The sequence below is a fragment of the Poeciliopsis prolifica genome, unplaced genomic scaffold, assembly GCF_027474105.1.
Source record: "Poeciliopsis prolifica strain line A6 unplaced genomic scaffold, Auburn_PproV2 SCAFFOLD059, whole genome shotgun sequence".
NCBI lineage: Eukaryota > Metazoa > Chordata > Actinopteri > Cyprinodontiformes > Poeciliidae > Poeciliopsis > Poeciliopsis prolifica.
Window position 1 is genome coordinate 2,732,175 of NW_026562434.1, and position 12,179 is coordinate 2,744,353.

A 12,179-nucleotide genomic window follows, 5' to 3' on the forward strand; every position below is an offset into this window, starting at 1 on the left:
GAAATTCAATGTCATTCAGACCACAAGAGATCTTTTAAGCTAAACAGTCATTAATATGAAAAAAAAACACTTTTTGTCCAGATTGGGTTTAATAAAACCTCTTTGTTAAAAACATCATCTGGTCTGGACTTTGTATTAATGAGTTCTGTGTGATGACATGAGGATGGTAACATATTGGTGGCCCATTCTATTGCAACAAAATGTTTGAAAACATATTTGGAATTTCGTTCAATGTTGATATTTATGAATGCAATTTTAATTGTGGTGATTCTGAAAGTGTGTTTTCCATGTGTTTAGTAACCTTTAGTGTCAGGTTGGTGTTTTCAGAGCTCTTTAATTTAATTACTGGGTTAAATTTCCCCATATTTAATGTCTGGCTAGTAATTGTTTTGGATTGTTTTATGAAAAAATTTGTTTCTATTTGTCTCTATTTTTTTCCACATTAGTTTTGTTGCAATTTTTTCTCAAACAAAAAGTTCTTTATACAATCCTATTATTGAGCGATTTCTTATTTTTCTTATTAAAAATAAGAAAAATAAGAACTTTTTTATTCAAATATCTTATTTAAAAAACTGAGTTGCTGCTCAGTTTTCCATCTCTGTATCCAACAGTTAAAACATGTAAAGATGAAACTGGAGATTTGCTCTTTTTGATTCAAGCTGCTGTTTTTCCTCAAACCAGCTCTGATGCTGATCCTCAAACTGAGCCTGATGCTGATCTTCAGCCCAGCCTTGATTCTCAGGCTTCATTTGACTCTTTCTGTTAAAACTGACATGGATTCATTTAGTTCATAGAGGAATTTAATATTTCTCTTGCCAGCCTCCTTGTTGCCTTTAGTTCAGTCCTTCATGGCTGGAGACCCAAATATAGACTGAACCAGTTCACAACAAAAGGCAACATGATTATATATAAAACAGTCCCTTAAATCAGTAAAGAGGAACATTGTTGACTGGAAAAACGACAAACATTTTGAAGAATTGTTTAATAACAGATTTTTCTCCCTGTCTCCTCAGACTGAGTTACTGTAACCTCTCAGAGAGAAGCTGTGAAGCTCTGTCCTCAGTTCTCAGCTCCCAGTCCTCCAGTGTCAGAGAACTGGACCTGAGTAACAACAACCTGAAGGAGTCAGGAGTGAAGCTTCTCTCTGCTGGACTGAAGAGTCCAAACTGCAACCTGGAAACTCTCAGGTAACTCTGGGCTCTTGACAAATTGCTGCATCTAAGGTGCAAAAAGAAGCATAATTACAGATCCATCCATCCATCCATCCATCCACCCACCCACCCACCCATCCATCCATCCATCCATCCATCCATCCATCCATCCATCCATCCATCCATCCCATCCATCCATCCATCCATCCATCCATCAGTTTAGACCATGGTCTCTACCTCAATGTTGTCATTTTCTCATCTTGTGATGAATTGTGTGTCTGCAGCTTATCAGGCTGTTTGGTCTCAGAGGAAGGCTGTGCTTCTCTGGCCTCAGCTCTGACCTCCAACCCCTCCCATCTGAAAGAGTTGGACCTGAGCTACAATCATCCAGGAGACTCAGGAGTGAAGCTGCTGTCGGCTGGACTGAAGGATCCACACTGGAGACTGGAAGCTCTCAGGTATGGAGGAACCTGCTGCAGGAGCAGAGAAGGTCTGATAGAGGAGGAAGAGGGAGAAATGTCTTTAGTCAGTCTGCTGGTTTCCCAAGGTTTGTTCCTGGAAGCTGCTGCTGGTTCCTCCAATCCAGGCTCTGCCCCCTTTAGAGGAAATCTGTCCATATATGGCGCTAAGAGTCACCTTGATGTTGCAAAGCTTTGTTCAGGGTTGAGATGTCAGGATGTTGGTGTCAGTCTGTTCCAGGCTTTATTTGTTCGCCTCATGAGAAGCTGAAGTCTCTAACAGGAACGTGGAGCTGAACAGGAGAAGAACTTGAAGCTTCTTCTTGGCCTCTGATTGTAACAGCAGGACAATCCAACATTTTAGTCTGACTTCATCTGGAAATATTTCTTTGACCCTCAATCAGTGTGAAGGCAGGCCAGCTCCTCATCAGAACTGAGATCTTCTCTGTCCCATGCTGGAAATGTAGAAGTCCAGCAGCTCCTGATCAGTGACATCAGAGCATGACATCATCAGTAGAGTAATGATGTCATTTCCTTCTCAGAGCAGCTTGGAAATCTGAGAGGAAAGATGCAAACAAAGACTCTCTGAACTGTTGGATCTGCTGGTTCTGGTTCCAGATGCTCCTTGGACACTTTCACAAGCCATTACTGCAGCTGCTGGATTCAGGATGCTGCTTCTTCTTCTTGGGCTCATTGTAATTGTGTGCAGCGCCACCTGGTGGTGCTGGTTGGTAGAGGAAGTGCTGAAAGGTTGGAGGTGTTTGTCAGAGGTGTGTGATGATGGAAGCCTCTCCCTGGTTTGTGAGTCTGAGCTCAGAGATCAAATTTTTGATTCTTGTTGAATCTTTGTTGAATGTGATGCAGCTTCTCCTTTTAATGTTTGTATTTCTGGATATTACAGTGAGGCCACAGCGGGTTTTCAGCAACAGGGCTGTTTAGTGTTTCATTCCTTCATCTGTGTGTGGGAGTGTGGATGGATCAGGTATCCAGGTGTTGATCAGAGTTTAGATTGATTGTATTTTAATGCTGATTATTAAATCAGGTTGAGCTTCCAGAAATGTTTCCTTAGTTTCCTGATGTCCTTTTAGGCTACAGTGAGTTTCTTCAGGTTGTTACTGAGGGATTTCCTTTCTCCTCTCTGTTGGAGCTTTTCCTGTGTTTGGAGAAATGAGTTGTGCTGCTGCAGCACAACTGTCCTTCCTACATCCACTGCAGTTTGCAATCCAGATGTTGGACTGTTCCTGTCTCAGTGGAGGACAATGTGTGTCTGAGAGACATGTAATGTCCATGTTTGCTGCTGAAAGAGACTGATGGTCTGACCCCCTCCTCCTTTCAGGGTGGAGCCTGCTGGAGGCCGATTCTTGACTCCAGGTCTGAGGAAATGTAAGTGTGTTTTTCATCTGATTCATGACAACAAAGCAGCTCATATTCAACCATCTTCAAACTGTAACATCACTCATTCAGGAGTCAAAGTGTCAATAAATGATCAATAACTGCAGCTGGATTGTGTTTGTTCTCTGGATCAGATTCCTGTCAACTCACCATCGACACAAAACAGTGAGCAGAAAACTCAAACTGTCTAAAGACAACAGGAAGGTGACATGTGTTAAGAAGCTTCAGTCATATCCTGATCATCCAGACAGATTTGATAACTGGAATCAGCTGCTGTGTAGAACTGGTCTGACTGGTCGCTGTTACTGGGAGGTCGAGTGGAAAGGAGATGTTGATATATCAGTGAGTTACAGAAGAATCAGGAGGAAAGGAAACATTGGAGTCTATTGGTTTGGATGGAATGATCATTCCTGGAGTCTGAGATGCTCTGATGATGATGGTTACTCTGTCTGGCACAATAAAAGAGAAACTCGTCTCTCTTCCTCCTCTGTCTCACAGAGTAGCAGTGTATGTGGACTGTCCTGCTGGCATTCTGTCCTTCTACAGAGTCTCCTCTGACTCACTGATCCTCCTCCACACCTTCAACACCACATTCACTGAACCTCTGATTCCTGCATTTGGGTTCCTGTTTATGGTTCTTCAGTGATTCTGAGCTGATTTGAGTCTAAAGAGTCTAAAGTTTTTCCTCCTGTCAGAGAAACTCTCTCACTGGTGAATAGATAGTTCAGTCTCTACAATCTATTTCTTGGTGAAACGATTCTGATTGAGTCCTTGGAAACTTTTTCTTTTTCCAGTCCTTTAAAGATGGAAGCTGGGATTATTCCAGGATTATTCCAGGATCCTCATGTTTTTCTGTTGGTTTCCAGTCAAAGCCTCACTCTGAATATCAAGATGTTGTTTCTCTTATTTTTTCCTTTCATTCATCAGATTTCATTGAAATATTGATCAGTTTTTCTCAATCTGATCATTTTCTGTTTCTATCGGCTCCTATTTTTCTCAACATGTCAGATTTGAATATTAAATCTTCCTTTTGTAAATTTGCTGCAGTTTTTTTCATATGTTTTATATAAAAACATTTTTCTTCTGCATTTGGTTCATGTGCTGCTCATTCTGTTCTTTTCCTGTTCAAATTTAAATATTTGCATTAAAAAGATTTTTTCATCAACTCTGCCTTTCAGAAAGTCCTAATTAAAGTAAAACATTCCCATCCCATGAAGGTCAGAGGTCAATGCTTTGAAGCATGAAGCAAGAAAATCTTAATATTTTCTTTTTCATTCAGAACTTCTACCTGAAACTCAGAACCTGCAGAATATTTTTCTCTTTGGAGAAAAAATTCCAGGAACTGGAAGATCAGAGCAAAATGAAAACTGGAGATCAGTGATGGACAGAAAAGGTCTGATCGCTGCATCTCTGCTTTATTTTACATCTGATAACAAAAACTTTTTTAGCTGAGAATAAATCAACATGGATATGACCCGCCACAGCGCCAATGTGGGCCACACCTGATTCAAACCAAAGTGGAAAATAAAGGATTTAATTGGAAATCCCAAAACACAGTAAAATCAGCAGCTGGTTGTGATTAAAATGCAGTTTGTTGCTCAGGTTCAAACTTCCTGATGGTGAACTCTCCTCCGTCCCTCACCTTGTCTGGCTGCTTTTAATCCTCACTGCAGTGTTAGACTGGAGCTAATCTCTCAGATTAAACAGATTAACTGAGCTGCAACAGGAACCAAACATCTCTCCTCCAACCTATTTCACTGATTAATAACAAGGTTGGATAAAAACATTGAGCTTCTCATTCCTTAAAGATCATGAAGAAAGACTCACCCTGTAACTGCAGGAAATAAGTTAGAAAGTTTAAAATAGATGAAAAAAACTTTGTAAATATATTCTAACAAGTAATTTAATTTTCTGTTTTTTTGTATCTTTTAATGTATAAAACTGTATAAAAAAGGTGTAAATGGTTAAATGAAAAATCTTCATAATGAGCCAATTTTAAATCTGATTAATCGTCACAATAAATGAATAATCAGCAGAATAATCAATTAATTGTCTTCAACATTGGGTCATTTAAATACAGGTTTGTTTAACCAAATTAGTTTCCACCAGTTAATTGGGGTTTTTACTGGTTATTCTGCTAGCTTGAATGTTTCACTGCAGTTTGTTTTGTTCCTGTTGCCTCCAAGCTGAACGTTGATCCCATGAATGTTTCCCCTCATGCAGAACCTGAGCAGAGACATTTATGACCTTTATAGTACGAGAGCCAAAAGGTGGAGGACCGGCTGCTGGTGTCGCCGTCTCACGTTCTGATGTCTCCCACCAAACACTCCACCCTCAACATCAACATTTAAAACATGCTGCAGGAATGCAGGTTTCCTACTTTCCCACTTGATACAATCTAGTCTAAATGTTACATACAGGGATGCATCAATATGAAGATTTGGGCCGAAATATTGATGTATTGACTGATTACGGATATTTACACTTTCAAATTTGGTCTAAATTCATCAGGAATTTGGTCCATTAAAAGTGTTAATAATAAAAGCAAAAGCTTCTGCTGTTAATTGAGTAAAGTCTGTTTCCACTAAAAACTGTGAGTGTTTCCTCCAGTCTGTGTTCGGCTTTAATCTCCTGCAGGAAACCAAACCTCCACGTCTCCACTGGAGTCACCGTGGCAAAGCCTTTCAAACATTAGGATAGTGGGTCGAGACCGGACGAGAGCCGATGAGTTGATTTATTTAGAGCTGCATTCATCCATTCATCATCCCAGTTTTCCTGCCATGCAGATTAATCTCCACTAATCTGACAGCTTGGAGACCAAATGTCACAAACTGGGATTAAGATGTTGAGATGTTGAAATCTGTCACACAGAGAAAAGTAACTTCATGATGCTGTGATTTGTTCATCTGAAACACTTTTTAATCTCATTTAATCTGATTAAAGTGATTTTTGCATCAGTTAATTGAACTGATTTTGGCTCATTTATCTTGTTATATCCAGTAAATTTATGTGCAATTAAGAAAGAGCTAAATTATTATGATGTCTTTTCTAGAAAACCCCTCAAAAATCTTACATTTACTCAGTGAAGGTGTAGATAAGTGTCTGTAGTGTAAATGATTGAAAAACCCAACAAGAAAATGCAGATTTTCCATGTGAAAGCAGGTAAAGTGTAGAAACAGGAACACTGACAGTCTATCTGCTCAGGAGGATTGTTGAGCCTCCTGTCAGAACAGTGATGGTTCAAATCTTCACTATCCACTTTGACCACTGGACCAGCAGCAGGTCTTTGGCTGCAGAGCCTTTCAGAAACATCTGAACCAGTTGTGGAACTGGACCATGTCCTCTTCGGGGTAAGAGGTTGCAGGACTTGATACTTGGTAGAGTGAAGTTTTCCTCCTCACTCTGTTGTTGTGGAGTTGGAGGTCTGATCTAGATGGACGTTACAGAGAGGCTCTGGTTCTCCCTCAGTGGCTGCTGGGGATTCAGGTTGTTCCTTCCTGGACTTTAGCAGTTGTGTTGGTCATGAGCAGCAGCTGGATTGGCCTCTGGATTGAACTCAGCCAGCATTTGGAGCTCCAGAGCTTCCTCTGAAAATCCTTCATCACGACCCATTGCCTGGTCTGACGGAGGCAGCAGGCCTTTGGCAGGAAATGGCAGGAAGGTTTTCACTGTCTGTGAGGCTTGACAAAGCCTAGTGGACAGGTTTTCACAATAAGACAACACAGGAACAATCTTTCATCTATTTCATTTTAAACCTTAGTTAGTGAGATTTGACAAAAATCCAATATTAAGTGGTCAAAATGTGAGTCACGTAGAGAAAGTGCAAAGGATTGAAGCATCTCAACGTCAGCAAGTGTGAAAGAGGGTCAATTTTGTTATTTCATTGAAGAACTCAAGTGATTACAGTTCCCCTTCACAGTTTCTCAATCTGTGGTTCGTGGACCCTTTGAGGATCATTAGTGTTGTTGATCCTTCTGTTCAGGACTTAGTATTAACAGGATCAATTGAAAGAGTTTCTCTATTTATTGAGCGTAAAATCTATTGAAGTCATTCTTTTCTCACTAAAGAATTTATAAATATGAACGGGGTTAATAAGCCAGCAGTCTTCATGCAGTGGCCGTGTGTGTATGTGTGTGAATTGGTAAATATTGTTTAGTAGGACATTTCGTCAGAATACACACCACACTAGAAGGACATTTTGAATTAACAGGACATGAGCCATGAAACTGCTAATTTTGACAAAAATCTAAAAACTTAGAAAGGTTTCTATTGGTCCATTAAGCCCCAAAATGCAAAAAAAAATAAAAAAAAAAAATAAAAATAAAGCAAGATGCCCGTTTAATTCGTATAAACATGATTTTGTGGATAATCTGTGTATCACCACAGTGCCCCCTTTGGCAGGTTTGTGTAATAGCAAGACCTCATGAATGAACACAAGGTCTTATTCTGATTGGTTGTCTGCCAGAAGGTTCTGCTAATTATTACAATGTCCTTCTAATTCACGTGTTTGCTCATTACACAGGGGATGAGTTGGCTATATGATTACTTTGTGCTGTAAGACTGAATATTTTATAAAAATTAGTTGGATTGCTAAACCCAACCTTTTGACCAACCTTGGAAAACGTTGGTCTAAAGATATACAAAAAATAAAATATATTTTGATCAAATATTGTTAATTTGAATTATTATGAATAATAAATGTGTGGAATATGTGTGGAATGGCTCTCTTATAAACCATAAGAGTGCCATTTTTTCACCAAAATATTTTTGCACTTCACTACTAACATTTAGTTGATTCTGGTCTGCTCTGCATCCCCAGAGCCAAAACCAAGCATTTTAAAGCAGAATTTAGCTTCAATGTACACAAACTCTTAAATAAACTTCCAGAAAACTGCAAAACAGCTGAAACACTGAATTCCTTTAACTCAAGACTAAAAACACACCTATTTACAGTTGTTTCTGAATTTTAATCAATGGCACATGTATCTATATATTTAATGTATAATTTTAATTTTACTTTGAATTTAATATCTTTGTTTTTTTTGAACCTCCACTCTTTGTGGAATCTGATCAATAATTAGATTTAAACTGCGTGGCCTTTCATTGTTACTAAAGTCTGACTATAATATAGTTAACTAACCTATAGTACTAGTTAGTCTAACTAAAACCAGCCCATTATCAGATGCTTCTTGCTTGGTCTCTTATTTATAAACATTTCTCTCCTCACACATTTCTCATCTGGAATAACCAGAATATTCTTGACAAAAACCAAACTCTGTTTGTCCCCAACTGGTTTTACAATCAAGAACTTTAGTAAAACAATGACTAAACTCTGACGCTACCTAAAGTCTTCCTGGGAATTTCTATCCAGCTACTGGATCCCAGTTCCCTCCAGGGAATTTGCTCTCGTTCTGGACGCCGTTCCTAAAGATGTTCTCCTTTCTTTAAGGGCGTCGTGGTTCTGGGGAGGACAGAGCTGCATACAGACATTGTTCTGTTTGTGAATCTGCTGTGGGTGAAATGAGTTTCTCCTTTAAACCCTCCAGCAGAACCAGGAATATAAGATCCTTATTTCAGAAGGACGTTGCTGCTTATGTGTCCCACTACTGGAGACAGTTTGTTCTGGTATCAGATGGACGACGGTTTGGACTCTGCCCTCCAAATACTTCATGACCAACAAACCTGGTGATGAGCTTCAAACGCCTCCAGCGGCGCCGCCCTGCAGGACAGAACCTGCAGCAGCAGCAGCAGCAGGATCCAGAATGTCGCTGCTCTTCCTGCAGCTTCTGGTCCAAACCAAGCTGTTCCTTTTATTTTAAGGAGGAATGATAAGGTGGTGATGGACGGCAGCCGGCAGTCATGAATGATGGTGAATCAACTGAATTGGTCCAAGTTTTTGTGGTAAAACTCCAATTAAAGGAAGCCTAGTAAAGGTTTAAGTTTATTGTAAAGTGCAGTTTTAAGTTTAGTTTAAAACAGTAAGTGATCAATCTGTTTTCAATGGATTTAATCAATCCAAAACATTGTGTAACACATTATGTGACATTGGGGATCAACCAGCAAAGCATCCCATGATGCATTTGGTCAAAAGGTTCATACGTTATATTGTGCATTATGTCATATCAGAAGCCATTTGCTATTTCCATTCAGTAATTTCCAAAGAAAGAATTTAAAAGCTTCAGAAGCTTAGATTGTGATTGTTTTGTTTTTTAAGTAAAGAGGAAGGAATGGAATCTAAAGCAGCTAAAATGTTGGTTTTATTAAAAATGTTTTATGTCAATATGAAAGTAATTTCTACAAATAAATCCCTTATTATTCTAAAATGTAACTAAAATATTTAAAACCCATTTAAACAGTTTTATTAATCTTTGATATGTAAATACTAACAATAAAAATTAATGCTCAGTTATTATATAAACATCCATTTATTCTATCAAACATGGCAGGTTTTTTCTTTCTTCCTAAACTCTGTGAAACTCAAAGGGAGGGGTGATAACGATGAGCATCACTATAAAAACTTAAGGCGGGAACAAATCCAGCAGGTGGGAGGAGCTAGGAGGTGTCAGTCTCAGACAGGTCAAAGGTCGACTGTAGGCAGTCCTACTTCCTCCTTACACTGTTAGAATCAACAGAGCGAAATATCATTTTGGTTGTCAAAGTATGAAAAATGAAAATTACCATCCTGAAGACAAACTAAGATCTCAGATCATCTCATGCAATATTCCTTTAGAAAACTTAAGCTGCTTAATCAAACACTAACTGATTTTAGTTTTGAAAGTTCAGAGCCTGAACATCACTGAATGGAGGAGTGAAGGTTTCCCAGCATTCAGTCTAAAGAAGCTCAGCTCTTCTCAGCTCTGAGACATTTTCTGAATAAATCCCAGTCAATGAATCTGCAGACCTGCAGATCCAAACATCCCATTTTCCAGGAGTCACTGGTTTCATCTTTGTCTTTGTTCCAGCTGCTGAGGTCAGAATCCAGCTGTAAAACCTGGAGGTTGAATGTTCAGGTTCTCTCCTCCAAACATCCCCCTCCCTCCAGCTGTGGAGGAGAACAGCTGGAAAACAGCTGCATGTGTAAATAATGAGTCTGGAACAAGCTGCCACCTCTCTGCTGCTTGATCTGACTCTGACTTTAAATTCAGGTTGATGATTGAAATGAAATCAGGGTTTCAACCTGGATCAGCAGAACCTCCTCAGCTGATCCTGGTTTTAACCAGAGACTGTCCTCACTCTGCTCACCACACTAACATCATGATCAATGATTATATAGGAGCTTTAGGAATGATCTGCATTAGAACAATGTGTGGTTTCAGCTGCAGTAGTGTGGTGATGTTAAGGATTACAGTTTAGTTTAGTTTTTCTGATTATTTCCTGTTTCTATTTATATTCTGACCAGTTACTACAGCAGGAATCAACCAGCTGCTCTTTTCTCTGGACTCTTTTCTCCTCATGACTCCATCATGAAACATTTTCATCAGAACTTCTCTCCTGTCTCATGAAGATTCATCAACCTGCCTCTGATTTTACAGCAAACCTTCTGCTGCTCTGAAAGAAGAAACTACAAACCAGGTGAGCCGTCATATAATCACTTATGCAACTTTAATAACACTTTGACTTTGAACTCTTGTTGTTCAGGAAAAAGTCCAGTTCTGTTGAGTCTCTGTACAGGTGTGGCATTAGTCTGGTTCTCCTGCGGTTCTGTTGGGGTTTTGTCTGTGGTTCAGATGTTCGTCTTCAACTCTTTGGACAGTTTGAACAAACTGTAAGTCTGTTTTGTTTCTGCTTGAAGATTATCTACAGAAACGTTTCTATTTGTTTCTGTTCTGACATTTAGAGAAAATATTCACTTTTAAATTCAGCTCAAAGTTTCATCTCTGCTGTTTGAAAGTTAATCTACAGGATTATTAAATTATTGATGAATTTGAAGAAAAACATGATGAACAGCTTGATGTTTATTTATTTTCTAAACAAATTAATTTATCATTTTATTCCCAGGAATCAAACTCCAGACTAACTATTAATGTCAAACACAACAGTTTCTTGCAGCTTTGTGTCAAATGAAATATTTTTAAAATGTCTTTGATTCAGTCAGATTATTAATTAGTTGAACTTTGATGTAGCAGGTAATCCACTTGTATCGTTTAACAATTAACTAACTAAAATCCTTCCTGTTCAGGTTGAATCGGGGAATGTAAATGTTGCTCCATGTCTCCATCTAGTGGACTGATAGTAGAAGTGCAGCAGCTGATGGCAGCTTCCTCTGCCTCTCTGCTGTCTGACTGCATTCACCTGACTGATATGAAGCAGAGAAGAAGAGCCAATCAGAGGAGGAGCAGCTGATCTTTTTCCAGCACTAATGATGTAAATGATCAGAGTTGATGTGCAGATGAATGATGTGTGTTTCCTCTGCAGGTGAAGCTAGAAAGTGTGTGTGAGCTGATGTGGATTCAGCAGCATGGATCAGTGTGAGGACAGAGAGGAGGGAGTCCCTCCCTCTAAAACCACTCTGTGTGGGGAAGATGAGAGCCAGAGCAAAGGTCAGAGGTGAGGCGTTCACTATATCAGGCCAGAACAGACGTGGATGAAGCTGCTGCTGCTCCTCTTTGCTGATTAAGTTTTAATCATCATGTTTCTGTCAGGATCCATCAGAGATGCAAACCAGAACCAGAATCAGAACCAGAACCCAGCTGTGTGTCCGTTAAGAGCCTCAGGGCAAAGTTTGAACCCATTGAGTTTAAATCTCCTGGATCTCCACCATCAGAGAGGTGAGCTGTTTTCTAACTGCTGTAAGTGTTCAGTTTCTATCTGTTATTGTGGCCATGTGATGATAAGTCTGTTGGGTTCTGTTGTCATGAAAACATTGGACTGAATTTCAGTTAATTTCCTTTCATATTGTTAGGGTTAAACACCTATAAAACACATATTAACAAAGACAGGAAAGACAAAAGAGTTAGATTCTTTCTTGCTCGCAAGGAGAACAGACAGAGATGTGCTTCAGTTACAATCTCCTACCGCTCTGAAGCACATGTGTCTGCTCCTCTCTTTTTGTTGTTTTCAGGATCCCTAATCACAAGGACGCTGTAGCTCTAAAGGGAGGGGAAACAACTCTTCACACAACTACAGCGCCAGTTCTCATTTACTCACTAAGACACAATTATCTTGCACTAGATAATCT

At 39.3% G+C, this 12,179-nt stretch overlaps 1 long non-coding RNA gene across 1 annotated transcript; it reads left to right on the top strand.

The window, feature by feature from the left end:
• Positions 1-10,422: 10,422 nt before the first annotated feature.
• On the top strand, positions 10,423-11,542 carry LOC129379655 (uncharacterized). The gene is made up of 3 exons (XR_008608221.1): positions 10,423-10,573; positions 10,652-10,766; positions 11,417-11,542. It is a non-coding gene; the product is annotated as an uncharacterized LOC129379655 (long non-coding RNA).
• The last annotated feature ends 637 nt before the right edge of the window (positions 11,543-12,179 follow it).